Source organism: Schistocerca cancellata, chromosome 4, assembly GCF_023864275.1.
Source record: "Schistocerca cancellata isolate TAMUIC-IGC-003103 chromosome 4, iqSchCanc2.1, whole genome shotgun sequence".
Classification (NCBI taxonomy): Eukaryota; Metazoa; Arthropoda; class Insecta; order Orthoptera; family Acrididae; genus Schistocerca; species Schistocerca cancellata.
The window spans coordinates 875997979-876010710 of record NC_064629.1 but is presented as its reverse complement, the minus strand read 5'-3'; the positions used below and the strand labels follow the sequence as shown (position 1 = coordinate 876010710).

The 12732-nt window shown below is 41.0% G+C and overlaps 1 pseudogene; it reads right to left on the bottom strand.

Moving 5' to 3' along the window:
- Positions 1–8498: 8498 nt before the first annotated feature.
- LOC126186006 (5S ribosomal RNA) lies at positions 8499–8615 on the bottom strand (annotated as a pseudogene).
- Positions 8616–12732: the final 4117 nt, after the last annotated feature.

Here is a 12732-nt window from a genome sequence, read left to right as displayed (position 1 = left end):
TCCCATTTTGAGAAACCTATATGTATCTCGTCAGAAATGATAAGTGTGTTCGAAAATGAAACGGAACATCTACCAATTCTGATGATGTATAGGTGTTGTCAGAATGGGTGGTTATGGGATACTATGTTTTTTTTCATTCCATGAAATACACAGTTTTACATTTCTGAACATTTAAACCAAGTTACCCATCTTTGCACAATTTTAAAAATTTTGTACAGTCTTTCTCAGACAGAACTTTATTATAGATAGCTATACCATTTGCAAAATGTTTTAGTTTACTACTAATAAAAGTCTACCAGATCATTAATTCACAACATGAACTGCAAGGAGCAAACAGACTTCTCCGGGGCACTAGGGACTTTGTCTCCGGTGACGCTGCATACAACATAATACGCTGGGTCCTTCAAACTGAAAAGTCTTCAGTCTCGTCGAAAATTTCGTTTCGTACCCCAAGTGATGGTGCTTTCAATTAATTAGCGGTGGTTTGGTACAGAGTTATATGCTTTTCAGAACTCAAGAACAACTGCATCCACCTGTTTGAATTGATCCGAGGCTTTCAGGATGTCCATATTTACATAATTACTCTGTGATGCGCGCTTAAGCGTTCGACAGAGGGTTCGTAGAATCACTTTCTGTTTCTCGGCCGTTCCACTCTCGAATAGCACGTGAAAAAATGAACATCCAAATCTTTCCGTGCGAGCACTAATTTTTCTTCTTTTATCACGATGATCAGTTCTCCATATTGGGAACCGACTAAATAATTTGCCATCCGAAGGAGAAAGTTGGTGATAGCAGTTTCATGAATATATCTCGCCGCAGCGAGAAATGCCATTGTTTTATTGATTGCCATCCCAACTCGCTTATCATGACCTTTTTACCTATTTCGTGACAATACAAAACGAGCTACCATTCTTTTTAACTCTTTCACTGACCCCTGTCAATTCTAGCTGGTAAATATTTCATACCTCGCAGCATTACTCTAGTTATTTAATTGAATCTACAGGATTTACGTTTTTGTGATTTATACTGTAACCGAAATTTAACGGGATTTTGTTAGTACTGACGTAGAGGACCTCATACGTTTTATTGTTCAAGGTGAGTTGCCACTTCTTGTATCAAATAGATATCATGTCAAATGAGAAAAGAGCGAGGCGAGTTTTCTAAATTCCGATGCTTGTAGAATCCATGTTGGCTGGCATGTAAGAGGTGATTCTGTTTGAGATAATTCATTATGTTTCATCTCAGCTAAGATTCTACGTCAGATGCGCGACAAATATTTTGGACGGTAGTTTTTGGATCATTTTCCCTACCATTATTGGAGACAGTTGTGACCTGTGATCTCTTCCAACAATTTGACAAAGCGTTTTATTCGTTGGTTTTGTGATATATTAAGGTTAAAAGGGATATTATGAGCTTAGTGGAAAACTTTTCAGGCTGGCAAAGAAATTATTAAACACTGCATCTATACTACAAGGCTTACATCTTGCCGAGAAGCAAAACTTCGGCTTGTTCTACTCCAAATTAGCACTTACCTCCCTGAGCGGTGTTCAGAAATGGTGTTCAAATGCGTCCAGTCCATATCATTTACGTTGTCCATGCTTTCCCCAGACAGATCTCTACATAGTTCTTTGACAGTTCCTCAGCCGATTTGCTTTCCCATCCGTGGCCCCGGAGTTTGTGCTCTGTCTCGAATTGCGTCGTTGCCGAAGATGTTTTGAACCCGAAGCTTCCTTTTCCTTTTGAATCTGAATCTGTACCACTAAACTACATCCAAAGCGAGCGATTCAGTCACATGGTAGCACACAGAATAATGAAACTGATGTCAAATTGTTCCCCGGCAGATAACAGCTCGCCTACGATGGAGAAAGGTTTAGCACACAATATCAGCAGCAGTGTAAGGGAGCGGTGGAGTGGTGATATTCCTTCAAATCTAAAGCCCAGGTTACACGAGAATCAGATTAACTCAAACATCCAACTTTAGCAATGAAGTCTGTTCATTCTCCTTAGAATACAGAACACTATATACTATTTCATAGTCTCAATCACAACCACAATAGAAATAATTTGGTCACACAATCTGAAATGAAATGACGAAGAACCTTGAAGTATGTTATTTTAGTTGTCACAATCAAAAAGACGTCACAACACAGCTTTTGAATCTGGTGGAGCTGGACTGTCCTCTATTGACGTTTTTAGCAACTGATGTAAGTCATATTAACTGAGTTTCTCTGCCGTGAGCGCAATTACAGTTTTTTTTAGCATTTAGCCGAAATTACCAATAACTTCTTTTTGTATTTGAGCTTTCAAAAAAATGGTTCAAATGGCTCTGAGCACTATGGGACTTAACATCTGAGGTCATCAGTCCCCGAGAACTTAGAACTACTTAAACCTAACTAACCTAAGGACATCACACACATCCATGCCCGAGGCAGGAGTCGAACCTGCGACCGTAGCAGTCGCGCGGTTCCGGACTACAGCGCCTAGAACCGCATGGCCACCGCGGCCGGCTATTTGAGCTTTCTTTGGGCAATGCTAATTTCTGATTTAGCTTACTTTCTATTCATAATTCCTTCAGTCGATCACAATGCTATTTCGGATATGTTGACCATAAGGCTTCTGTTTTCATTTCTCGTGTCTTCTGGAGAATGGAACCTAAAACCTTCTCTCGAAAAGTATCTTCATTCAGAATTTCGTGTTCATCATTCTTCAACTCCTTAAAATTATTTCTGATATGTTACAACTATTTGAACCAGAGAGATTTTCTTCTAGTTGACGTACTTAAAAATTCTCTTGCAAAGCCAACATTCATTCGTCCGAACTAGATGTCTGTTAAATATCTCTATTTTCTTGGAGTTAAAATAACATGATCAAGACAAAATTTCAACAACTGTGATTCGCATTTGATATTTACATTTAAAATATTTCAACTGTCCTACTGCTATCAGATTCAAAGGATTATAGAATATTAAACCTTTGGTCACCGTTTCCATTGAGGTGTTGCTTCAGATGTCGTTATTTTAGATTTAAAATAGTGGTTGAGACAACGCATTCACCCTATGCAAGTAATATATTGTCCACCATTTTTTTCTTTTTTGAAACAGTCGACAAGAAATGAGTTCATATAAGAAAGCAAAGTATGAAAAATTTTTAATGGTTTTATAACTTAATAAATGTTGCTAACTGCGTGCCAAATAAAATAAACTATTAGAGCAAAAAGCACACATAAGATAGTTTCTTCTTTGCTAGTAGCACTAATCCACATACTACGTTTCAGAGAGAACAGTAAAAACTATCGTATGATGATGTTTGTAGTTAGCAACAAGCACTGTGTTTCAGATATCTCAATAACACGCATAAAAGAATTTTCACAAAAATGACGAAGAGAAGATAAATAGCTAATAGTTGCACTTACTGCTTCAAAAATGTTCAATACTTTTCTGTAATCTAACTAGGGTTTTCCATGTAGTTACAGCTTCGTTCGAGGAGGTACTAATGACATACGAGTAATCAGTTAGTTAACAGCGTTCGCTTACGATACAGACTTCGCTCTTCATACCCATCAGGCAATTTATAAAAAGGGACGAATGAAGGATGAAGGTTGGAGACACGGAGCTAATTAGAGACGGAAGAGAAGCCACAAGGACGGGTAAGGAAACCATTCAGCTGAAATAATTTACAGAATCCTTGCAAAACCTAAATCTCAGTGCCTGAACAAACATTAGCAGCCACATTCTTTAGAACACAAACCTATTGTCTTACCCACTGTCGAACCCCTGCGTCTTATATGGGGACTAACATACCAGAACCAGTCAAGAAACAGGTCTACGCTGTAGTTACGACATTCTCTAGAGATGTTCTACTGACTAGTTCTTTGTTTTGGGAGTTACGACTTGCTCGACTGGATCAGTTGATGGAGCACCTTCTGTAAAGGCAAAGCTCTCGGTCCGAGTGAGGAACTGGCATAAAATTATATCTGTCACATAAGTTGCCAATGAGCAGAGAATACGAATAGCTGGCCTTCCCTGAAGCTTTCGTCCACGTAGCCTATAGTAAATTACCTTGAGAGGGATTAAATTATAATTTAACGGAAGAACTACGCATGAGGGCTGAAAATAGTGAAATGTTCTTCGACGAGAACAGGAATTTTCTTGCATGTCTTGCAAGGCATATTTTCCTTTATCCTTTTGTGATCTGTTATAGATGCAATAAACGGATGTTAAAGCAGCGTTCGACAGACAGCCACCATTCAGTGAGAACTCATGTTTCATTAGTCATTTTCTCTTCATTGATAATTTGTCCCGAGATCGGAGTTTTACATAAATGCCACGGGCAAAACAACACCGCCGATAGTGGATAAACTTGGCCGTCACCGGTAAAATTTCGAAGGAATTTATGAGCATTCCTTGAGTATTTTTTATAAGGGACCCGTGTATTCGGTGAAGAATAATAATTTAATTATGATTTATTTGGTTTGTTATCCCAATAATCGTTGTTTCCATGAAACTACCGTCACAGCAGTGAAAATGCCAGTAATATTCAACACAAGCCACAGAGTAATGCAGTAACCCCTCAGGTAGGTGTGATGAGGCTGCCTTCGCTGCAGGAGTAGCTCTTCCGTTGCTTTCAGTGAACCCATACATGAGATGCATATGGACCAAGTCTTCATCAGAAAACTTTCCTACACTGCTGTGAATCACTGTTAACGTACAACTAACGCTCCCGGGAAAACAAACTCGGCGTAGAACCAAACAGTAGTGAATGCAAGCTGGAGTGCGAAGAGTAAGATAGAGCGTTATGACTGTCAACGGCAAGTACTGTTAGTGAATGGGACGAGTTTGGCTCTAAGCAAGACACACAGCGTATAACCTCGATGCCTGGACTTTTCTTGAGATATTTTTATTGCAATACATGCACAAAGAGCAATGTGGGAAGAACGCAAACGACATGAAGGTGCTCTACACGAGCCAGCAGAAAGCAAGCGTCCTTTATACCGAAATACACAGAAAAATCTCTAAATACTCACAGAAATTTTTTAGGTGAAGCACGGATTAGCGCTGTATAGGCTATACAAATTGTACATTTACAATTTAAAAAAAGTGTAAAATGGTGTTAGTAGCCTTTAAGCTGGTGAACATGCTCCTGAGAGTAAGCCGCATCTTCACTAGATGGCAGCATCGTGCAGATGCACAAACGCCAGCACAGGAGCAGTATAATAATGCCCGCTACACTATAAACTTGTCCCAGGGCGAGTAGCGTTCCGTCATTTGATTTCTGCGTTGAGAATGTGCGAAAGCAGTCGAGGTACGTCACAGAATGAAGGTGCAATATGATAATCTATATCTGTTACAGCAGAAGGTCTCTGGTTGGAGATGATACCTGGCTCTACAATAACTAACGAGAAACGAAGAAGGCGACTAATGAATGGGATTCTTGTTCGTCACCCAATCCAAGCAAGTTGCAGACACAGTCATCGGCCGGTAAAGTTCTGCTAGTCCTCTTTTGGGACGAAAATCATTTCATTTTCGTACCCTACACGTTGCGAGCTCCTTTAAAATCATTTTCGGCCTGCAACGAAAGCGAAAAGACGTATACTGACGGGAAAATATCACCAAGAAGGAGTTGTGCGACATAACTGAAAGCTGGCAGTCGTGTGTCTACATCTGAAAGATGATATCTATTCGAATTTCGCGTCAATCTCATAAGAATGGCGCTAGTAGCGACACTATGGGGATGCAAATCAGGTTTGCTTCAAATACACGCTGTAACGGTCGCGAGCGTTAGTTGGTTTTGAGAATGGACGTGGTGAGTTGATGTTAGTCAAGAATGTCTTTAAGACGACAAATGCGCCGTTATTAACACCCCGCCGTGTTTGAACAAGGTCGTGCAATAGGGCTACAAGAAGCTGGATGACCTGTCTGCTATATTGCAGAAAGACTTGGCTGCAAGGGAGCCACTGTACATGGCGAGAATGTTTGGTCGCAAGAAGACGGACCAGGCTCCGGAAGGTTACGTGGAACTACCGAGGGAGAGGACTATCGTGTTCGGCGTATGACTGTCGCGCATGGTACTGCAGCTGCAGCAACAATATGTGAGGCAGTTGACACCGCAGTGATACAACGAACCATTACAAATCGGTTACTTGTAGGACAGCTCTGAACCAGACGTCCTGTAGCGTGTTTAGTCACGTCCAGTTCACACAATATGCAAAAAACTGGTGATTTCTCAAACTGGGGGACAATCAAAAATGGGGTGCCACAAGGTTCGGTCTTGGGTCCTCTGCTGTTCTTAATATATATTAATGACTTACCATTCTATATTCACGAAGATGCAAAGCTGGTACTTTTTGCCGATGATACAAGTATAGCTATCACACCCGACAGACAAGAATTAACTGGTGAAATTGTAAACGATGTTTATCAGCAATTCATTAAGTGGTTCTCTGCGAATGGGCTCTCATTAAACTTTAACAAAACACAGTATATACAGTTCCAGACAGTAAATGGAATGATCCCATTAATAAATATAGACTTCGATCAGAAATCGGTAGTTAAAGTAGAATATCCAAAATTTCTAGGTGTATGCATTCATGAGGGGTTGAACTGGAAAAAACACACTGAGGATCTGCTGAAACGTTTGAGTTCAGCTACTTATGCTATTAGGGTCAATGCAAATTTTGTCGATATACATCTGAGTAAATTAGCTTACCACGCCTATTTTCATTCTCTGCTTTCGTATGGCATCATATTCTGGGGTAACTCATCATTGAGTAAAAGAGTGTTCATTGCATGTAAGCGTGTAATCAGAATAATTGCTGGAGCTCATCCAAGATCATCGTGCAGACACTTATTTAAAGAGCTAAAAAATCTTCAAAATGGCTCTGAGCACTATGGGACTCAACTACTGTGGTCATCATTCCCCTAGAACTTAGAACTACTTAAACCTAACTAACCTAAGGACATCACACACATCCATGCCCGAGGCAGGATTCGAACCTGCGACCGTAACAGTCGCACGGTTCCGGACTGCGCGCCTAGAACCGCGAGACCACCGAGGCCGGCTAGAAATCTTCACTGTAGCCTCACAATATATATATATATATATATATATATATATATTCACTTATGAAATTTGTTATTAACAATCCGAACGAATTCAAAAGTAATAGCAGTGTACATGGCTACAACACTAGGAGAATGGATGATCTTCACTATTCAAGGTTAAAGCTAACATTGGCTCAGAAGGGGGTAAATTATGCTGCCACAAAAGTCTTTGGTCACTTACCTAATAACATAAAAAATCTGACAGATAGCCATATAGCATTTAAAAGGAAATTAAAAGAATTTCTTAATGGCAACTCCTTCTACTCATTAGATGAATTTTTGGATATAGTAAGTGGGTAATTTCCCAACCTCCACAAAAAAAAATTATTGAGTGTCATGTAATATTTTGTCTAATGTATAGACACCTTTTATAAACCGGACACGTTCCACATCATTACGAATTGTCGTATTCATGATCTATGGAACAAGTACTAATCTAATCTCTAATCTAATCTAACCTGTATTCCACTGACCCAAAACGAACACCATTCGAGACTTCACTTCCATCAAGCGAGAGCTCATTGAAGGGCAGGCTGGGGATCTGTTAGTTTTTCTGATGAAAATTGGTTCTCCTCGGTGCCAATGATGGCCGTGTGTTGGTTAGAAGGAGACCAGTTGAGGGAATGCAACCAACCTGTCTGCGTGTTAGACGCATTGGACCTACACCTGAAGTTATGGTCTGGGGTGCGGTTTCGTATGATAGCAGGAGCACTCTCGTGTTTATTCCCCGCTTACTGACTGCACATCTGTACATCTGTCTGGTGATTAGACATGTTGTGCTTCCACTCAGGGATAGCAGTCCAGGAGGTGTTTTCCAACAGGATAACGCTCGTGCACGTACCGCTGTTGTATCCAGCATGCTCTACTGAGTGTCGACATGTTGCCTTGACCTTGATTACCAGATCTGTCTCTAATCGAGCACATGTGGGACACCATCGGATGACAACTCCATCATTAACCGTCCTCGTACTGACCGACGGCAACGGGCCTCAAACTGACATCCGGCACCTGTACAACACAATACATGCAGGTTCGCATCCTTGCATTCAACATTGTGGTGCTTACACCGGTTATTAATGTATCGGAATTTCACATTTGCATTGGATTATCTCGCTCTTACATTAACCTGCGATCTTGCAATGTTAACCACTTAAATATGCACCTAGACAAATTGTAGTCCCAAAATTTTCTTAGCAGCACTCCGTCTGCAGGCCACAAGTGGGCCATCGGGACCATCCGACCGCCGTGTCATCCTCAGCTGAGGATGGGGATAGTAGGGGCGTGTGGTCAGCACACCACTCTCTCGTTCGTTACGATGGTTTTCTTTGACCGGAGCCGCTACTATTCGGTCGAGTAGCTCCTCAATTGGCATCACGAGGCTGAGTGCACCCCGAAAAATGGCAACAGCGCATGATGGCCGGATGGTCACCCACCCAAGTGCCGGCCACGCCCGGCAGCGCTTAACTTCGGTGATCTGACGGGAACCGGTGTATCCACTGCGGCAAGGCCGTTGCTAAAATTTTCTTACTATACATTAATTATTTTCTGATGCTGCGATTTTTTTTCTGTCAATGTATACTGCTGTCTGTTGGATCTTTGTTGAAACATAACACCATGCCCCTGCAACTGCTGCGATAATTACAGACCTGACATCTGAACGTCTTCCACGCTCATAACAATCACCAAACCTTCCCCAGTCGCCACCAGTAAGTACGGAGCGCTTAGATATTCGGTTGGCTGGCGACTCCTTCTCGTGAAGACGTACGCCCATACGAATTCTTTTCTATGGAGTTCAGGTGTTCTGTAAGCGCTGGCGAACCTGCGTTGAGCATAATGGAGATTTTGTGGTAAACTGATACAGTTCGTCCGGCTAGGGATATAAATAATTTTCAAGTTAAAAATTATTTAGAATTTTCATTTGACTCGGCCTCGAAGGGATACAGAAACCTTGTTTACTATGAATTGCTAAAACCGTAAGCAGAAGGACGATTGCTGAGGAAGAATAGTCTGTGTATTGGGCCAAGTGGTTACAGAAATTGGGAATAATAATTTTCGCACTGATGGGTGTTAGTGCTCTTACTCTTGATACAGGCAGCGTCTCTGATACCAACAACACATTGCGCACATTCAGGGCATAGGTTTGAATTCGGATGGGATGGTGTAAAATTGAGGGCTCTGTTCCAGGGATGTTGCTTTTCTTAGTATACGTAACTAATCTGATCTCCATTTATAAAATTTATTAGTGTATTCACCGATTATTTCTGAGTATTTTGGTAGAAGAGATCTGACGTCCCCGGTGACATTTTGTTTTATTTCTTATCCCATTTATCTTTGTATACTTACAATTGGTTCAGCTTACTCATCTCCCTCAAATCTGCCTTCACCAGTGCTTCCTTCTGTTACAGGTTAGTTTTTCCGGCAGTGTTAGTTGTACGTTAGCAGTGATATACAGCTATGTGGAAGAAGTGGCCGACGTACACCTGGTGTAGAGTTTCACCGAGTTCAATGGAAGAGCGGCAGAACGGCGCCGTGCTCACCTGTTCAAGCAGCGGGGGCAACAACATCACAAACTTGTGCATCTGTCTGGGGATTGTTGCATTACTCGCTGTTACGTGTTTTACGTTTTGGCGATTGTATGTTACACGCTTTTCACTCTTGTGGATGTATTTTTACAGAAACAATAGTCAATGGAATAACGAAACGAATAGCTCACAATTATATTGCAACTCCGTACCAAGTCACTGGATACCACGGTTCCCTTACACCAAAATACTAGATAAACGTGCCTAAACAACTTCGCAAATTTTGTTGGCGAAATTCAGGTTCATACTCTACGCTTGAGTATGAGGTTCCTTGTTTTAATTTCTGGGTATCAAACGTTACGATAGTATATGAGTGGCAATAAGTCGCCTTCACCTTCTTCTGAGGAAAATCTTTGCCTGAAACTTTTCCTTCAGTTCGTATTTTAAACTAAGTGAGTGTTCACTCAGCCTGTTTTTTATCACTTCTGCTGTGATATGCAGCGTTTTTGTGTCATAATAATCATATAGCTCTTGCTCAAGTAATTTAGTCTTCATTCAGTCATTCGTAACTAGCTGATTTATATTTTCTGTATTTGTATTTCCAGCGCTTCAAATTTACTCATTTACTGTAACTCGAGTACCTAAGACACACCCAAAAATACTTCAAATTTTTTTCTGACGGAAAGAGGCAACAAGCCATTTGTTTCAACACAAAGCACCGTTCAAACCCATCCCGTGATATAACCATACACGCATATTTACATATGGTAAATTTGGAATTGAAATCTGCCGTTAGTGAACACAGTTATGAAGTCAGCTAATGTTGTTACGTTAACGTCAATAATGTGCACAAAGAGTTCGCGACAAAACCTGGCATACATATAAGGAGTACTCGGTAGTATGACGCTACGCAGCAGACTACATCTAAGTACCTCCACCTCAACAGTAAAGAAAATGTCGATACGCCAAATCTTCTATGTTAATAGGAAATGGAAGGTGGGATCTAGCATTCAGCTGGAAGATTACAGAGAACAGCAATTAATGTACGAGTTGGTGTGTGGTTTAGGATTCCAACAATTGGAAACTGTATGTTATAATATCTCTTCGTGGAGACTTGCAGTGACGTTTACCGCTTACAGCTTACATGTTTCACGCAGGCGCGTTGCCACACTAACGATATTTGTCTCTGGAAGCTGGATCGAATAAACAGTATACAAGCAACATTAAATCGCAGATCAAAGATTAGAAGAGGAAATAACTGTCGACGACGAACTGTCCAGCATGATTAAGAAACAGTTCTTTGTGGGCGGGTAAATGCTTATTAAAAGATCGGGGTTACAGATAAAATGTAAGGTCACCAGCTCTTCGTTAAGAAGAATGCATATCCGAGTGCGGGTCATACAGATCCCTAAGAATTATTTGTTTTTTAATACGTACGATTACCCCCCCCCTTCCCCCCTCCACACACACACACACACACACACACACACACACACACACACACACACACACACGCACCTACCGCTTCTGTCACCTCTGACAGTGACACGTTGATGTGAAAAATTGCGGAGACACGGATTCGTGCGACAATATTCTGAATGTCTTGTCCGAAATTTGCTTCGATCAGATAATTAGAGAACCAACTCCATAAGGATACGTCTTAGGATACCTAGCTGCAATCAGGCCTGAAATTAACGAATCAGTTAACTTAGAGGAAGGTGTCTGTGATCGTAAAGTTATGATAGCAACTACGGCTACGGGTATGGAAATGAGTATTAAGAAAGGTATAAATACTTTTGCTTAGCTAGAGGGACAGGATATAAATTGCAGAATATCTGAGTAGTCAACAACAAATATTCAGTGCTGAGGACGAAGATGTGCAGCACAAATGGGAAAAAGTTGAAAAGAATCGTTCAATATTGCTAAGACAAGTATGCTCTAAGAAAGGTCTTAAGGCATAGAAAAGACCCACCGTGGCTTGATAGCCGCTTAGAAATCAACTACGTAAACAAAAAGAGCTTCATCACAGATTCACGAGAAGTCAAAACCTAGTGGACAAACTAAAGGTGAACGAAGCAGAAATGAGCTTAAGGAGAACAATGAGAGAAGCGTTCAGTGACTCTTAAAGTAAAATTTTGCAAACCAAACTGGTTAAAAATCCTAAGAGGTATTGGTCTTACGCAAAATCAGTAAGCTGATCGAAACTATCTATTCAGTCATTCAGTAATTATAAGGACACCGAAGGTGAAGATAAGGGAGACAAGGAAAAAATAATGAACTTGGTCTTCGGAAATGGCTGCAGTCATAGCACGAACGGCGAAATGGCAGATATTGAGATAACTGATCGCGGTACAGAAAAGTAACTGCAATAGCTTAGTAGTGGAAAGGCAACAGGACCAGATGATATACCGACAAGATTCTCCCCTTCTGTCAGCAGTTTGTCATGGATCGCTGGAGTGACTCGAAACGAGCGCACTAATTTCCGTTTCCAAGAAGAGTCGTAGAACAGATGCACATAATTATAGACCTATATCGTTGACGTCAGTCTGTTGTAGAATTATGGAATATGTTTTATGGTCAAGAATTACGACGTTTTTGGAGAACGAAAATCTCCTCTATAAAAATAAAGGTACATACGGAGCTACTCCTTGACGCTACAGCCCATGTAGGGCCTTGGCCTCTCTGACGATCATAGCCCAGTCTTGACAATCTTCTGCTCGTTTCTTCCATCTTCTTCCTCCCATCTTTCCCAGATCATTTTCCACGTCCTCTAGTCGCCTTTCCTGGGTTTCTTCTGTTGACCTTCCTGACAGATCTATCCGCCGACATTCGCCCTTCATGGCCCAGCCATATCAATCTGTTATACTTGATTTCCGTAACTAAGTCAGCATTACTGTACGGTTCTTCCAATTCCTCGCTTCTCCATATTCTCCACTGCCCCGCCTGAATCACAGTCCCAAAAATCTTTCTTAATATTTTCCTCCTCCATCTTCTACAGAAATCCTCTTCTATACACACCAAAAAAAAAAGTTTTACATCACCTTGTTTCCGAGAATTCCGGAACCTGTACAGAAAATTGGAATAGATACCTACATAAACATTATGCGGCC